The sequence below is a fragment of the Chionomys nivalis genome, chromosome 2 (assembly GCF_950005125.1).
Source record: "Chionomys nivalis chromosome 2, mChiNiv1.1, whole genome shotgun sequence".
Lineage (NCBI taxonomy): Eukaryota > Metazoa > Chordata > Mammalia > Rodentia > Cricetidae > Chionomys > Chionomys nivalis.
The window spans coordinates 98,139,529-98,157,013 of NC_080087.1; positions in this window are offsets into that span (position 1 = coordinate 98,139,529).

A 17,485-nucleotide genomic window follows, 5' to 3' on the forward strand; every position below is an offset into this window, starting at 1 on the left:
CTTTATTTATAAAATTCCATCCCATAGCTCTTAGTGAATAATTAGATAATTACACTGTGTTTAAACTCTGTAGCTAGTAATAGTATCCTAGGAAATTTATTTCCCTGATGAGTTTTTTTCGATGTTGTTTCTGTTTTCTTTATGAAAAATGAAGCTAATTTCATCGCACTTGAAGTTCAAGTACTAAGTTCAGGCTCAAGGCTGGCAATCAAAGGGCAGAATGGAAACCATACAAAATTACTTTTAAAACTTATTTCTAGTGCCCATTTCAGAATCTCAGAGATAGCAAACCTATTTTGTCCCTGCTTATAAAATAGTTGCTAAACACCATTTTGTTAATTAACAACTATCTTGAAAAGAAAAGAAAATTCTTCTGATTAATAGTTTTTCCAAGTTAGTAAAAGTTAATTTTGTTTAAATCTATTTTGGAAATTATGTTCAAATCTACTGTAAATTTCCATAATTATTTTTTCTGATTCTTTGTAACTACAGAGAAGAACAATGGATGAATTTGTAAAGTTTTTAGATCTTACCAAGATTTTATTTTTTTCCAGTGAACATGCAGTGTAAGGCTCTCCCTATGTGCTAACTACCTTAGGACATATTAATAGACAAGAAACTGAAGGGAGAGGAACACACTGTAATCAAACTTTGATTGTTTCCAATTGAGAAGTGATGCTTGTAAAATGGTAATTATTTAATATATGTCACACATACTTTATAACCTCTAAATCATTATTTCTAGTGATTTATAATTAACATACTTTATTAAACTTCAGATTAACAACGGACAATATCTGGGAAAAAAGATTCTTTCATCTCCTCCATTTAGACTTCATAATGAAGGCAGAGTACAACAAGAACACACGAGAACAATAACAATATACTTAGAAGCCAGCTAAGCAAATCATGGAAGCAAACTTTAACATTAGGACGGAAAAGGGTGAGGACGTGGCCTTTGTAATACTTAAAGCACCATTGAAAGGGTGATTAGTAATTAGGTTTGTGACAATGTACCAATATTTGCTCATGTCAGTTGTCCACATGATAATAATAAGAACTACTATGGAGGGGAGGGGAAAAGAAAGAGGAGGAGAAACAGGAGGGTGTAGAGGAAACTAAGAAATCATATATTGCTTCTTAAGGTTGCTCATGAAACATGCATACAATGTTCATGTATTCATCCTGTTAAAGGCGCTTCCTCCTCCATAGTTCCAAGAGTGTAAAGGATTGTTGTAAAATAAATTGTCATGGTCATAGGAAAAAACAAACAACCAAAATAAACAAAATATGAAGTGCATATGCAGCATAGCTTAACATAAAGTGCACCAGCTGGTGCTTGCTTTTTATTTGGCAATCATCTTTAATAACATATTACAACAGATTTTATCTGTTAATTACTAAGCAGCAAAAGTGAGTCTACTCTCAGATGCAGCAGGAACACATAAAATATTGACAGTAATAAGACAGTGTCCCTTAAGGAATGAAAGCCGACTGTGAGCTTTCTGTCACCACTCCTACAGAAATTTATAAATGAAGCTCAAAACGTCATTACTGCTTCTGTTGCCAATGCTTAATTTGTAGAGAACAGTAAAGTCATTCCTATATGTTATAAATACATACTCAATTTTTTTTTAAAAAATATATACCATGTAACTGATTCATGCAAATTCAAATAGTTCATCTCTGTCTTCAGGAAACATCAAAGCATTGAATAGATATTTGAAATGTTCATCTTTTTCCTGTCATTTAAAATTAAAATGTAAATACCAAACTATAAAATGTGAAGAATATGATGCTGTATCATATTAAGACAGACATCCCAAAGTCCACTCACTCAAGGGAGACATTTAAATAATTGTTTTGATTAACTAAGCTTCAAGTTCTCCAAATATTTGCATTTTTTCAGCAGCAGGAGATATTTTAGAATTATATTTTTGCTGTTAAGTCTGGATGTGTGAAGGAACATTCATGGGAACACAGGTCAACATTTCTCTTACTTTAAAATACATCAGTGACACTGATGGGCACCCTGTCTGCCAAAGTTGTCACTTGCAAGATCAAGCCAAAGTAATTTTGTTGACATCAACATTTAAGTTTGAAGGAGCGAGCCAGGAATCATGAAATAATACCAAGAAATGTTGGGAAGGCATCAAAGCCTATAAATCCGACCAAGCTTATTTTGATACCAATTCTTGAGGGTATAGCATTAGCCTACGGGAAGCAATTAAAATACATTCTGCTTTTAAGTATAAAGCTGAGAGATGTTTGCATTTTAATAGTACTGTGAGTAAAATGGAAATTCTTATAGATTATCAGGCCTGTTGCTTGTCTTGGGATTACATGATATATTTTACTCTACTTTATTTATAGGCTCACAGATGCTACCGGTTGTATTCTTTTATTCATTTATAACAATTTTTCATCTATATCTTGGTCATTGAACCAAGCAGGCTTAGTTTGTTACACAAATTCTCATAACAGAAACACTGTCCATCCTCTCTTGGCAGTGAGTGTGGCATTATGAACGATGAAAAATGTTTAGTAAACAACAATTAGCAAACAAAACATTTTATCCATCCTCAGAATATATTTCTTAGTGGGTTAATATTCTAATCAAATAAAAGCATTCATCTTTTTTCTTGAATTATGTGAAAGAATTTCCAATATTTTATTCTCTACTTAATAATAACAATACCAATTCTGTCACAATTTAGTGTGAATGCAACAGAAGGAGATTAAAATCAAAGCAGGAGATTGTATATACCCTCAAATAATCTTTTCTTCTTTCATGCCTATATGTTTCTGTGGTTTAAGAAATTGTGATAACAGGAGGAGGCACGGTGAACCAGAGAGAAGAGCACATGTTCAACTTGGCAGGACTATTTGATCAACAGCTGGGTACTTCAACAGTGGACAGGCACACAAATTATGATTTATCTAAACCTCTGAACTTGTTATTAAAATAATATATTGCATTACTAAAACTAAGAAAAAGAACAACTTGAAACACAAATATTTTGGCATTTTAATATACAGTGACAGATCAAATTTCACATGACAATTTCAGTTCTTCAGTTAACTGTAGAAAAATTCATTTTGGATAATTTTAGAACAAATGTGGAAAATTCAAACTTCTAATGCCAGTTCTCAGTAGAAAAACTCTTAAACTAGTCAATCATGACCAGATTGCAATCACTAACAATAAAAAATTACCAGATAGCATTTGGATTGCAAAATAACTTCTTAATTAGACTTATAAAAACAGCTTGTTGAAAAATATGCTATACTAAACAGTAGCATTTATTTACATTAACTATTTTGAAAAATTTTTATAGCAAACTATTTTACAGTTCATTTTATGATTAAATGTTCTACATATTTAACACATTTTGCCTCTTTATCACATAGACTAAAGCAAAGCAGATGCCTGGGAAACCACACCTGTCAAGGCACAAATCCATAAGCAAAAGTTATGTAAAACAGCCTGTTCCAGACCCAAAATGAGGAATATGGTATGTACTCACTCATAAGTGGATTCTAGCCATAAGCAAAGGCTATAAAAAAAACGAGCCTATAGTTCGTGATCCTAGAGAAGCTAAATAAGAAGGTGAACCCAAGGAAAAACATATATTTATCCTCCTGAATATTGAAAGTAGACAAGAACACTGGGTAAAAGTTGGGAGCAGGGGGTCAGGGGTTGGTTGGGGGAAAGGGGAGATAGGAAAAGAGAAGGGAGAAGGGGAGGATTGGGGAGAGCTTGGGGGAATGGGATGGTTGAGATGGAGGAAGGGTGGATATGGGAGCAGGGAAGAAGATATCTTAACTAAGGGAGCCATTTTAAGGTTGGCAAGAGTCTTGGCTCTAGAGGGGTTCCCAGGTGTCCAAGGGGATTTCTCCAGCTAGGTCCTTGGGCAGCAGCGGAGAGGGTGCCTGAACTGGCCTTATCCTATAGCCACACTGATGAATATCTTGCATATCACCATAGAACCTTCATCTGGCAATGGATGGAGATAGAGAAAGAGACCCACATTGGAGCACTGGACTAAGCTCCCAAGGTCCAAATAAGGAGCAGAAGGAGGGAGAACATGAGCAAGGAAGTAAGGACAGCAAGGGGTGCGTCCATCCACTGAGAGGGTGGGACTGGTCTGATGGGAGCTCACCAAGGCCAGCTGGACTGGAACTGGTGGAGCATGTGATCAAACCAGACTCTCTGAATGTGGCTGACAATGAGGGCTGACTGAGAAGCCAAGGACAATGGCACTGGGTTTTGATCCTACTGCATGAACTGACTTTGTGGGAGCCTAGTCTGTTTGGATGCTCACCTTCCTAGACCTGGATGGAGGGGGGAGGGCCTTGGACTTCCCACAGGGCAGGGCACCCTGACTTCTCTTAGGACTGGAGAGCGAGGGGGAGAAGGATTTGGGGGTGGGGGAGGAAAGTGGGAGGATGGGAGGTGGTGGAAATTTTTAATAAATAAATAAATAAATACAACCTGTTCACAGGATAGTTCTATTAATTACCACTAAAAAATAATGTTAATTGCCCTAACAACAATTATTTTGTTTATCTTGAAACAGTATCTAGATATAGAACTGGTTTACTTCTAACTCCCTAAGCAGCCAAGAATGACCTTGAACTCTGTACTTCCATAATCTCCCAGTTGCTGGAATTACAAATATTCATCATCTGGCATTCTCACAATAATATTTATATCAAGCTCCAACAATAACATATTTCCTACAAGAATATTTGTTTCTAAGGTACGTTCTGGTGTAACGAAGATAAATAGTGAAATACCAATGTGCTTAGTAGGAGAAAAACCCTTAAGGATTTGAATAGCCGAAATTTATTAGTATTCCAACACTTACTAACTGCCAAATTTTTGTACTTCCCCTACTGTTTCAAAAGGCGTTTCTTTTTATCTTGTCACTGCTTGTAGTCTTTATTTATGCTTGTTTCCATGATGATATGTATTAAGAAAAAAAACAAAAATTGGGCTAGAGAAATGGCTGAATGTTATGAGTGCACAACTCCCTTACAGAGGACCTGGTTTGGTTCCCAGCACCCATGTCGAGCAGTTACAGCTCCAGCACATGGACATCCAACTTGTCAACCTTCTGCAGACACCTGGAGCCCCCCCCACACACACACATGTACTCATAATTAAAATAAAATTAAAAAATCTTTAAGCAATGAATTTTATATATTCTTTATTTTTTTTAAATATTCTAAAAGTGAAGCTTGGAGCTGGAACTCGGTGTGCAAGGCTTCAGTCTTTCCCTGCTCTACTAGCATTTTAGAGAAGAGGGTAGAATCCTTGTTACCAGAATCACATCGTTTTCTATTTCCATTTTCAATTTGTACGTTTCCAGGACATAATGTTTAATAATCTCTTTGTTAGATAACAGTATCAAACTTACGTTAGAAGAATTGTGACTAAAAAACTGTAATAGCGCATACAGCTCACTCGTAGGGGGCTTCCTTAGTATTCATGAGGCCCTGGATTTAGTCTGCTGAGCAGAAAGTAAAAATCAAATTTAAACATACAGTAACTTTTTTTCTCTGTAAAAAAAAATACCAATTTGTACTAGATTTTTAAAAACATGTGTTTGTAAATGTATGTCTGACTGTACGAGAGGGTATGGCACAGTGCAAGATGGAGGTCAAAAGGCAACTCGGAGGTCTAGGCCTTGCTTTCCATAGTGTTTAAAAAAGTCTTTCTTGTTTCTGCATCTCATATATTCACTTCTCATCTCCCCGTTGCAATGGTATGATTACAGCCTTATGCTATGATGTCGAACATCAGACCTTCAGGCTTAAGAGACAACACTCTCAGCTACTGAACCATTCAGGCTTGTGTTACTTATTCGATTTTTATTAAGGGTAAGATTGATAATGACCTTGGCTGACAATAACTGCATAGAGAATGGGCTCACACCTTCTGAAGAAAACCTCAGGCTGTGTCTATGATAGAATCAATATGACTCTAACCGAGTAAAGTGATAGCTCCTTTAAAGACTCCTAAAAGGTTGTCATTTTAAAAGACGGTGATAAGTAGACAGTCGGGGCCTTTTGGTCATTGTGGGTGTGTCCTTGGGGCCTTTATATATATCCTGATGCCTTCTTTTTTTGTTTTTTTTTTCTCTACTTCTTCTTGAACATAGTCTGAAGCATTCAGTTGCCCCATTCTTACCACCATGATAGACTAACCATTAGGGGAAAATATGCTAAAATTAATTTTTCCTTAGATATGTCCCTTGAGTGTTCTGATTACAGTTGTAAGAATGCCAATATAGTGAATTGACATGCTATGTGAAATAGGAGAAGACAGCTTTGTGAACCTTTAGGTATTTTAGACTTCCTGTCATTTTCTTCAGTCTTGAAAATACATAATTTCCTCATCTGTACTTTTGTCACCCATCATTCCATTGCCAAGGGTTGACTTTTCTTTCTGTTAACTCTCTTCATTGTGTTCTTCCACCTCCCTTTTTAAATCCTTATAAATTCTCTTAAACCTCATAGGTACTCCACTATAATATTTATTTTTGAATAGTGACGAATCATCTAATCCTGCTTGTTATTATGGAGAAATTTAAGACAGTCTCATCTTTGGCCTCACTGTCTCCTCTCCCATGAAACATCTGAAGGGCTTTGTTGGCACTCTTTGATAGTTTAGTTTGCATATTTCTTTCTTTATTTATTCTGCTCTGCACAGGTATTTTTAAATTTTAACGTTTTCTTCTAATTATGGTGACTGTGTATTTTATATAATTGCTTTTGTTCATTTCTTATGTGTTTGTTGTGTTTCAATGGGAAGTTAAATTATATATTTTAAAGTCCATTGTTGTCAGCAGCTACCAGGAATTCTTGTCAATTTTCCAGATTCTGGAGCTATGCAGAAAAACCTGAGAGATAAATTTAATTTCTCTTCTCTGTTTTATTATTTAGCAAATAATGTATTCTGTCTAAGTAAGCTCTCAGAGTGAAGGAGATGGATTACTCTCATGTTGACAGAGAAATAGCTATTCTTTGGGTTCTATTTTAGGAAATTTTGGAAAAAATAGGAGAACAAAAGAGAAAGAAAATATAAGTACTTTATTTTAATTGAATATATAGAATTACAAAATTCAATGTAGATAGACATCATATAGAAATACATTTCCCAGTGTTTTTAGCACTCTATTAATTTTTCTAACTACAGTATTAGCTGAAGAGCAGAATACTTTTGGAAAATATTCCTTATATTGTGCATTAAGTCATATATAAATGATAATAACTACTATGTATAGCTTCAATTCTGTTTGTGAAATTCAGAAGCACTTGAACATTCTTTATACTTGCTGAGTGAAATGCATTGGTAGAAGAAAGTGTATGCATTGAAACTGTGCATTTTGTTTCTGAAAAGAGATTAAATAAGTTTAGTTAGTGCTCCAGGAGGAAAAAAAAAAACACATGAATCCTTCTTTGCCAACAGGATGGTTATTGAATAGGACAGCAAGACAAAGACTATGTATGCTAGTAGATCTGAACAAAAGAAAACACACATGACCCACACCCAGGAATACCATGAAAATACTGACCTCAGTTCTAGTTCCTGTCCCAATTGGTTCTTCTCATTTTAGGCCTCTGATCTGAAACAGTAGAGCAACACTGATCCATTGCAGTTCATACAATCAGTGTTCTTAGGGAGAAATAGACCGGTCCAAAGAACAAACGTGATATGGTGTATGCATACATTATCACTTTTATAGAAAACTTTGTGTGAATGCCGTAATATCAATGTGTAATCTCCTTGGTCAGAATTGAACTTCCCAAGAAAGCAAGTTTTATATTTCCCAATGTTGTTTCAACGAAGAGTGCTATCAGATTTACTTTACATCTTCATTCTTTTCTGGCTTGCACAGCCTCTATCCAATGTACCGGTAAATTTATTACTGAAGACAGCATTCTCATTTACAAGCTAATAGTACTGTGATAGGTATGAGTTGGTTCTAAATGGAAAATGAAAATCTTTGCAATAACAATATGCCAAGAAGTTCAAACTTTCCCATTCTGTTTTGAAGAACCTAACATCAAAAGGCATTAATATACTCAAAATTTATTTTGTTAGTTATTCTGGCACATAATAAAAAAAACTTTGTCTACTTTATAACATTTTCTGAAATTGAAGATGGAAGGAGAGATTTTATGATATACATCAACAATATAAATTTTATAAATTTATATTGCATGGATTTGGATTATTTAGAATAATTTATTATCAAGAAATGATGAAGAACAAAGTTTAAAAGTTACACTGGAAGATAGAAAGCAAATGGGAGAAACAGATTGCTGTAATGCTGATTTGAGATAACACGCTTTCTTTCTATGTGCTCTCAGATCATAGAGTAAATAGATTCTATGTATGTGTTCCTTTTTTGGCTCATGGAGGATTTTGATTCTGTGTGACTGATACTCCTTTATCTGCTATTTGAATGCATCAAATTGATCTGGGATAGACAGTGGGAATGCTTTATTCTCTTTTGGCATTCAGAGTAGATACATGGTTATCAACATGTAAAAATACAAAACTGCCTCTAACAAATGTGAAAACTCAGTAGAGAAGGATCAAAGGGTATGAGGTATATGAAAATGGCATATAGAACATACTCCCCCAAAATTGCATTAAAGACACATGCAAATCATTATTGTAAGTATCTAGAATATTCATGAGATAATATACCCCTCCATTACTATATCTTTGTAGAGACTACAGGCAAATCATCTAGGAAACTTGAGAGTTGTATCCCTCTTTTCACATGCTGAACTATACTAGATGTGACTGTTCTATCCCACTATATAAATATTTCATCTGAAGGATAAATATGAAGATCATAGATTATAATGAAAAAGTGTAGGCTATTATTTGTCTAGTTAATACCTTTTAGCTACAACATGTCATGAATACTTGTTACATTATATTAAATGATTGCTGAAAGAATATCCTAGTATAAAATCTTAAAAACCAGTCTACTAAACAGTACTCAAATTATATAATGGAAAGAATATTTAATTAACAATTTTTTTCTTTTTATGTACGGGTGGGATTTCACCACTCATGGGGTATTTTTAATACTATATGGATCTTGAAAATTTCAGTATACTTAAGAATAAATTTCCCCTTTGATTTTCCATGCTTCATTTTGTTTTGACTAGTATGAGACACATCTTATATTTCATATATGGCTCAATCAAAACATAAAAAAACTTTCCTTTTTACATAAAGAAGAATTGTGATACAGTCTATACACAATATTTCTGAAATAAGTGCATATAAAGAGAGTAAAAGAGAAAAAAAAAACAAAGAGAAAAGGACACAGACATAGAGTGTGCGAAAGAGAAAAGTGATCCAACGTTATATTAAATGTGCAGTCTCAGGTGTTTCTTTTCAACTTCCTTCAATTTTTATGGAGAGAGAGTATCTCACTGAATTGGTATTTGCTAAGCAGTCAAATCTGGCAGAACAGTGACCCTGGATATACGTCCTCTGCCTATCTAGCATGGAGTTACAATGCAGAGCTATTCTAGTTTTCTTTGAAGTGGGTTTATATAGAAAACACAAAATTTTACCACAAGAGAAATAATCCAAAAAGTTAATTTGTTATCTTGCTTATTTTAAATTTATTTTTAAAACTGAATCATGGCATGTGACTCATAGAAGAAATAACTTCTTCATAGAAATTGAAGCTGTCATAAAATCCTCCCAACCAAAAGAAGTCCAGGACCAGATGGTTTTAATGTAGAATTTTACCAGAAATTCCAAGAAGAGCTGATACCTATACTCCTCAAGGTGTTTCACATAATAGAAACTCTTTTTAAGAAGTTTACCAAACTCTTTTTAAGAAACTACAGTTACCCTGATACCAAAACCGCACAAAGACTCAACCAAGATAGAGAATTACAGACCAGTCTCACTCGTGAACATCGATGCAAAAATTCTCAATAAAATACTAGAAAACCGAATCCAAGAACACATCAAAAAAAAATAATAATCCATTACGATCAAGTAGGTTTCATCCCAGAGATGCAGGGCTGGTTCAACATATGAAAATCTATCAATGTAATCTATCATATAAATAAACTGAAAGAAAAAAAAACATATGATAATTTCATTAATTGCTGAAAAAGCGTTTGACAAAATTCAACACCCCTTTATGATAAAGGTCTTGGAGAGTTTAGGGATACAAGGATCATATCTAAATATAATAAAAGCAATATACAGTAAGCTGACAGCTAACGTCAAATTAAATGGAGAGTAACTCAAAGCCATTCCACTAAAATCAGGAACAAGACAAGGCTGTCCACTCTCACCATATCTCTTCAACATAGTGCTTGAAGTTCTAGCAATAGCAATAAAAACATAAGGAGATCAAGTGATTCGAATTGGAAAGGAAGAAGTCAAACTTTTGTTATTTGCAGATGATATGATTGTGTACATCAGTGACCCCAAAAACTCTTCCAAAGAATTTCTACAGCTGATAAATACCTTCAGTGAATTGGCAGAATACAAGATCAACTCAAAAAAATCAGTAGCCCTTCTATACACAAAGGATAGAGAAGCAGAGAGAGAAATCAGAGAAACATCACCTTTCACAACAGCCATAGATAGCATAAAATATGTTGGGGTTACACTAACCAAGGAAGTGAAAGATCTATTTGACAAGAACTTTAAGACTTTGAAGAAAGAAATTGAAGAGGACACCAGAAAATGGAAGGATCTCCCATGCTCTTGGATGGGTAAGATCAACATAGTAAAAATGAGAGTTCTACCAAAGGCAATCTATAAATTCAACACAATCCCTATCAATATCCCAACAAAATTCTTCACAACCTTGAGAGAACAATAATCAACTTTATATGGAAAAACAAAAAACCCAGGATAGCCAAAACAATCCTATATAATAAAGGAACTTCCAGAGGCATTGCTGACTTCAAACTCTATTACAGAGCTACAGTAATGAAAACAGCTTGGTATCGGCATAAAAACAGAGACCTTGACCAATGGAATTGAATCAAAGACCCGGATATTAACCCAAAAAACCTATGAACACCTGATTTTCTACAAGGGAGCTAAAAGTATACAATGGAAGAAAGAAAGCATCTTCAACAAATGGTGCTGGCACAACTGGTGGTCAACCTGTAGAATAATGAAAATAGACCCATATCTATCACCATGCATAAAACTCAAGTCCAAATGGATTAAAGACCTCAATATAAATCTGACTACACTAAACATGATAGAAGAGAAAGTAGGAAGTAAATGCAACACATGAGCACAGAAGACCACGTCCTACATATAACCCCAATAGCATAGACAACAAGAGCAACAGTGAATAAATGGGACCTCCTGAAACTCAGAAGCTTCTGTAAAGCAAAGGACACTGTCATTAAGACAAAAAGGCATCCTACTGAATGGGAGAAGATCTTCACCAATCCTGCATCAGACAAAGGTCTGATCTCCAAAATATATAAAGAACTCAAGAAACTGGACAATAAAATTCTAATTAACCCAATTAAAAATGGGGTACTGAACTGAAAAGAGAATTCTCATCAGACGAAGTTCAAATCGCCAAAAGACACTTAAAGTCATGCTCAACCTCCTTAGTGATCAGGGAAATGCAAATCAAAACAACTTTGAGATAGCATCTTATACCTGTCAGAATAGTTAACATCAAAAACATCAATGATAGCCTATGCTGGAGAGGATGTGGAGTAATGGGAACACTCATCCATTGCTGGTGGGAATGCAAACTTGTGCAACCACTTTGAAAATCAATGTGGTGGTTTCTCAGGAAATGGGAATCAATCTACCTCAGGATCCAGCAATACCACTCTTAGGAATATACCCAAGAGATGCCCAATCATACTACAAAAGCATATGTTGACCTGTGTTCATTTTGTAATTGCCAGATCCTGGAAACAACCTAGATGACCCTCAATGGAAGAATGGATAAAGAAAGTGGGGAATATATACATATTAGAGTACTACTCAGCACTAAGAAATAATGACATTTTGAATTTTGCATGCAAATGGATGGAAATAGAAAACACTATCCTGAGTGAGATAATCCAGACTCAAAAAGATGAATATGGTATGTACTCACTCCTTAGTGGACTCTAGCCATAAACAAATGACATTAAGCCTATAGTTTGCAAGCCTAGAGAAGTCAAATAACAAGGTAAACCCAAAGAAAAACATATATAGATCTTCCTGGAAATTTGGAAGCAAACAAGATTGTCGGACAAAAGTTGGGAGGATGGGGGTGGGGATAGGGGTGGGGGTGAGGTTGGGGTAAGGGGAGAGGGGGAGAGAGAAGAGGGAAAGGAAAGACTGCAGAGAGCTTGGGGGAGTGGGAGGGTGGAGATGGAGGAAGAGCAGATATAGGAGCAGAGAAGAAGATGTCTACATCAAGGGAGCCATTTTAGGGTTGGCAAGAGACTTGGCTCTAAAGGGGATCCCAGGTGTCCACTGGGATGTCCCCAGCTAGGTCCTTGGGCAGCAGAGGAGAGGGTGCCTGAACTGGCCTTGCCCCACTATCACACTGATGATTATCTTGAATATCACCATAGAATCTTCGTCCAGCGATGAATGGAAATAGAGACAGAGGCCCTCATCAAAGCAACGGACTGAGCCCCCAAAGTCCACTTGAAGAGCAGAAGGAGGGAGAAGATGAGCAAGGAAGTCTGAACTGCGAGGGTTTGGTTCACCCACTGAGACAGTGTGCCTGTTCTAATGGGAGCTCACCAAATCCAGCTGGACCAGGACTGGATGAGCTTGCCATCAAACTGGACTCTCTGAATGTGGCTAAAAATGGGGGCTGACTGAGAAGCCATTGGTAAAGGCACTGGGACTTGTTTCTACTGCATGTACTGGCTTTTTGGGACCCTAGTTTATTTGGATGCAGAGCTTCCTAGAACTGGATGTAGTGGAGAGGGCCCTGGACTTCCCACAGGGCAGGGTTCCCTGCCCTCTCTTAAGGAGGGAGGAGGATGGAGATATGTGAGTGGGGGAGCGGGAGGGGAATGGGAGGAGGGGAGAAAGTGTAAATTTTTGAATGGGAAAATAAATAAATAAATAAATAAATAAATAAATAAATAAGGTACATAAAACAAAAGATGAATAGAAACACACCATAGATATCAATCTTCTAAATTTGGAATTGTTAAGATGCTTCCCTTTTTACTTTTGGAGATGTATATGCTGCCAAGTTTATTTTTTGTGATAAATACCACACATGTTGAATGTGAAATCTATACACTTGAGTAAAATGAAGGGTAAAATAAGACAATAGAAAATATACTGAAGATGACTCTTCAATTATTATGTCTCAACACTGTTGAATTTTATAATCTGCTCATTTGGCACTAAAGATGGTTGCCATTACAGTGTTTAACAACAAAAACAAAAATATATTTTTAGAATAAAGTAAATTACAAGAAGTGGACTTAATTAAATGATTTTTATAATGATAGAGAAATAAACTTTTACATGGAAAATAAAAATCAATGGAAGATTAACCTGTCATAAAATATGATTGCATTCTATTTTGTTTTATCAGATTTGTTTGCTTACTTGAGAAGTTTAAGCATTCACCCAATCTTTCTTGATAATAACCTGTATACTCTTTTAACTCCCTATGAGCCTCTCTCCCAATATAATCCCTCCCAAGTTTAAGTGTTCTTATGTTTATTTAAAAACCCTCTGAGTCCAAGTAGTGATGTTCCATGTGCATGGTTATAAGATCATATACTAACATGAGTTATCTATAAGTATCCACAACTCTCACCAAACGTATCAATGTGTAGTCTAGTATCTACTATCAATAATTCCTCAGATATGATATAGACTTGCAGGCCTCTACCATCCGTGTTATTTTGACTGGCATATTATTTCAGTCTTACGTGAATAAGCACAGTTACTATGAGTTCATTGGTGCCATGGCCATCTCACATCCAGAAGATAGCATCTCCCAGTGCCGCTTCTCATCCTTCGACTCTTATTTTCATTCACTGTTCCTCAGTATTCCCTGAGCCTTGAGATGGCAAAGATGTTGCAGATGTTCCATTTGAGGGGAGCATTCATAGCCGCTTATCTGCAGAATTTGGATCAGTAGGAGCCTCTTTATTAATTACTCTTCACTACAAAAAGAATGCTTACTCTTTTGAATATGGATTAGATCTTGTGAGTGGTGGATCTTTTAAGAAACAATATAGTGCATTTATTATAACTCCTCAAAAGCAAATTCTGAGCATGTTTCTTTTCAAAAGTGTGACATTCAGTTAATCTTCCAATAGACAATGACACAAGCTCTTCACTCTAGGTCACTCTTTGAACCCTACTTTACTCTAACAGTAGCTGGTTGTCATGGTCACGTAGCAGCAACTCATGGATTGAATGGAACATGAGTTGTCTTCCTCCTTTACCACCCACTCTACCATGTCCTTGAAGATAGGTGTGTTAACAATGTAATTTTAAAAAAATATTACTGAGACATTGTAAATTCTGTTGTATACAAGTCAAACCAATCATATATTTAAAAATTTGTGCAGGCTTTATAGAAAACAAAGCATTATTGTGGGACAATAACTAATAAAATCCAGAAAAGAAAACTAATTCTGTTCAGGAATTTTCTTTTAGGCCCCTTTTACATATGTTTTTCTCCGTGGTAGTAACTCAGATTAGTAAACACAGATCAAATTTTAAATGCTACTGAAGCCTAGCAGTGGTGGTGCATGTTTGTAATCCAAGTACTCAGGAGGCAGAGGCAGGCAGATCTTTGTGAGTTCAAGACCACCCTGGTCTACAAGCAAATTAAAGGACAGGTAGGCTGTTACACGGAGAAACCCTGCCTTAAGACAGACAGACAGACAGAGAGAGAGAGAGAGAGAGAGAGAGAGAGAGAGAGAGAAGGACATGGGAAATTTTAAAAAGCTTTTCTTTGTCAGGAGCTGGTTAAGACACTGGCATTGAGCTCTTTGCAACATCATAAGAGTTAAATGGAAAAACCAACTTTTCCTGACAGCAAGCCACCTAGCTTTGTGGTCTAGACAGGAGCTTGGGGAGAGGGCAGGGAAGCAGAAGTAGCTGCTTAAAGGAGGAAGAGGGTATGCAGAAGTAGTCCATACCCTGTACTCAGCAAAATCAACCCCTTTGACCCTAAGTAAAGCTGGCTTGAAGGTTTTGCCCATATAATGTCAACCGCAAATGAGACGTGGGAGCTCTCCCCACTGCCCTGCATCATTAGTGGTGACTTTGAGCTCCCAGCTAGCTGGACTATATGCGTGCAGAATAAACCTTACTTTTGCATTCTGGACTTGACTGGATTCCAGTGGTTGTCTTTCTGAGGGTCTCTTTTTTGGCACAACAGTTAGATAGATAGATAGATAGATAGATAGATAGATAGATAGATAGATAGATAGATAGATAGATAGATAAAATAATAAAATAAATAAAAAATGCTACTGAAAAAGTGCCCTGATTATTAGATGAAGGATTTCAGGAGGCCGGCATTCCTTCAGGTTCATCCTAAGGAATCTAATTTTCCTCTTCCTCACTTTTCTTTTGTAAATAACTCTAGAGTTTTAATTTTCAGAGGACTTATGTTTAGAGTGTAGTTGACTCAAGATCTTCTTCCTTACTTTTAAAAATTATAGCTACATTTAAGTAACTAACCAAAGCTCATTGTCATTTTATTACTTACAACAAAAATAACATACTCTCATGCTTGCTATCATTGTGAATGTGAGCTTTTATTTTTTTATGAATGTGAGACAATTTTAAAATTCAGTGATCATATAGTCCAACTTGGGATAACTATCTGTAGGGCTCAGAAAGGAAGTCAGGATTTGGCATGCCCAATGCTATTCATATCTGAAAGAATAGCAGTAAGAGATGAGAAAAAGTTACAATCATCATATCTCTAAGGAAATGCCATGTTTTCTGTCAAATATGAGTCTACATTTATTCCTCGGAGATTACTTGTATCTATCTCACCGCCTTACTTCTAGCCTTTTTCTCAAGTTGCCTCTACTCTGAAAATTACACCTTCTCATTGACCTCTGTCCCACACCCCAAATGATGTATATTCATTGACTATAACCTAATGAAGGGGTTTCTAAAACCTTTTAACACAAAATCTAATAAGGAGCCTTGGGTTTAATTCCAATGAGTCAATTATTATTGCCATTCAAAAGGTTCTAGTAACAAAATTGGCCTTGCTGATTTTGTGTTGTAAATAGAAATCAAAGTATTTTTGAAAAGAAATATACACGTATAAAGACCCTCACCACAAAACTAGAAAAAGAAAAATTGACTTTCACATAACCATTATCTACTAAAAGAAAACATTCCCAATGGACCTAGAAAGATGTAAAATTTGTATTTGTGCATTATGTTCATCCTTCTGTACATTAGCAAAGCCCTAGCTTGACTGATAACCTACAGTCCTAAAATTTGGTGAGGGCTCTACTACAGTCAAATTAAACAGATTACATCAGTTTGAATAGTTTCTTAAATATTTTAGAGGCAAAAGTTGATATATAAAATATTAAATGAAATGTTATACTCTAATGGTGTTAGTGTATGTGCTGAGATTTTATGATGCTTGAGAAAAGAACTATATAAGTCCCAACACCTCTAATCATATTCAAACAAACTTTGCACCAAAAATAACATTGATGGTCCATGTTTTTGACAGTAATGAAGAAATAAGACTCAAGTATATTGCTATAGAAACAGAACGTGGAGATTTAGTTTTCCCCTTGGTGCTGAAACTTGTTTAATTTTAGCATTAAAGGAACATTATTTTTTTAATTGCACTTTCTTTGGGGATAGTTAATTAATTCTGTCTATGGAGAGATTACAGCTCTCCTTCATTGTGTTTCTCTACTCTTGCTCATAATTACATCAATTTGAAAATCCCTACCAGATGTGGAAAAATTATAAACTCAATGTTATTTATGCTTAAATATATGAATTACTGTATTTGGAGAAATTACTTGTTAGATAATGATTTGCTGACTTCAAAAAAAAGTTTAACATTTTCTCATTTAGGGGAAAATCTGGAACACCTTGGCACATATCTGTGATTTTTAATGATCCAAAAACATCTATTTAAAAAGTTAACATATTATTAGGTGAAGCACAGTGAAACCTTTGGAAAAGGGAAGGAAGGATTATAGGAGCCACAGGGGTCTAAGCAGCAGAAGAACATGGCCCACATATCTACTAAGCAGGTTCTCAAACTGAACTCATCCACAGGCACAAACATTAAATAAGCATCATCAGCAAATAGGCACAATTTAAATAAACTATTATGTTAAATGCGTTCTTTTTTAAATCCTGTTGTGTTTCTGACCATTTTTTTCAGAAATGTTACTCTTGAGTCACATGCAACATTTCCTTTTTTTGTATTTTAATGCTAACCAGAGTTTCCCTTTCCTC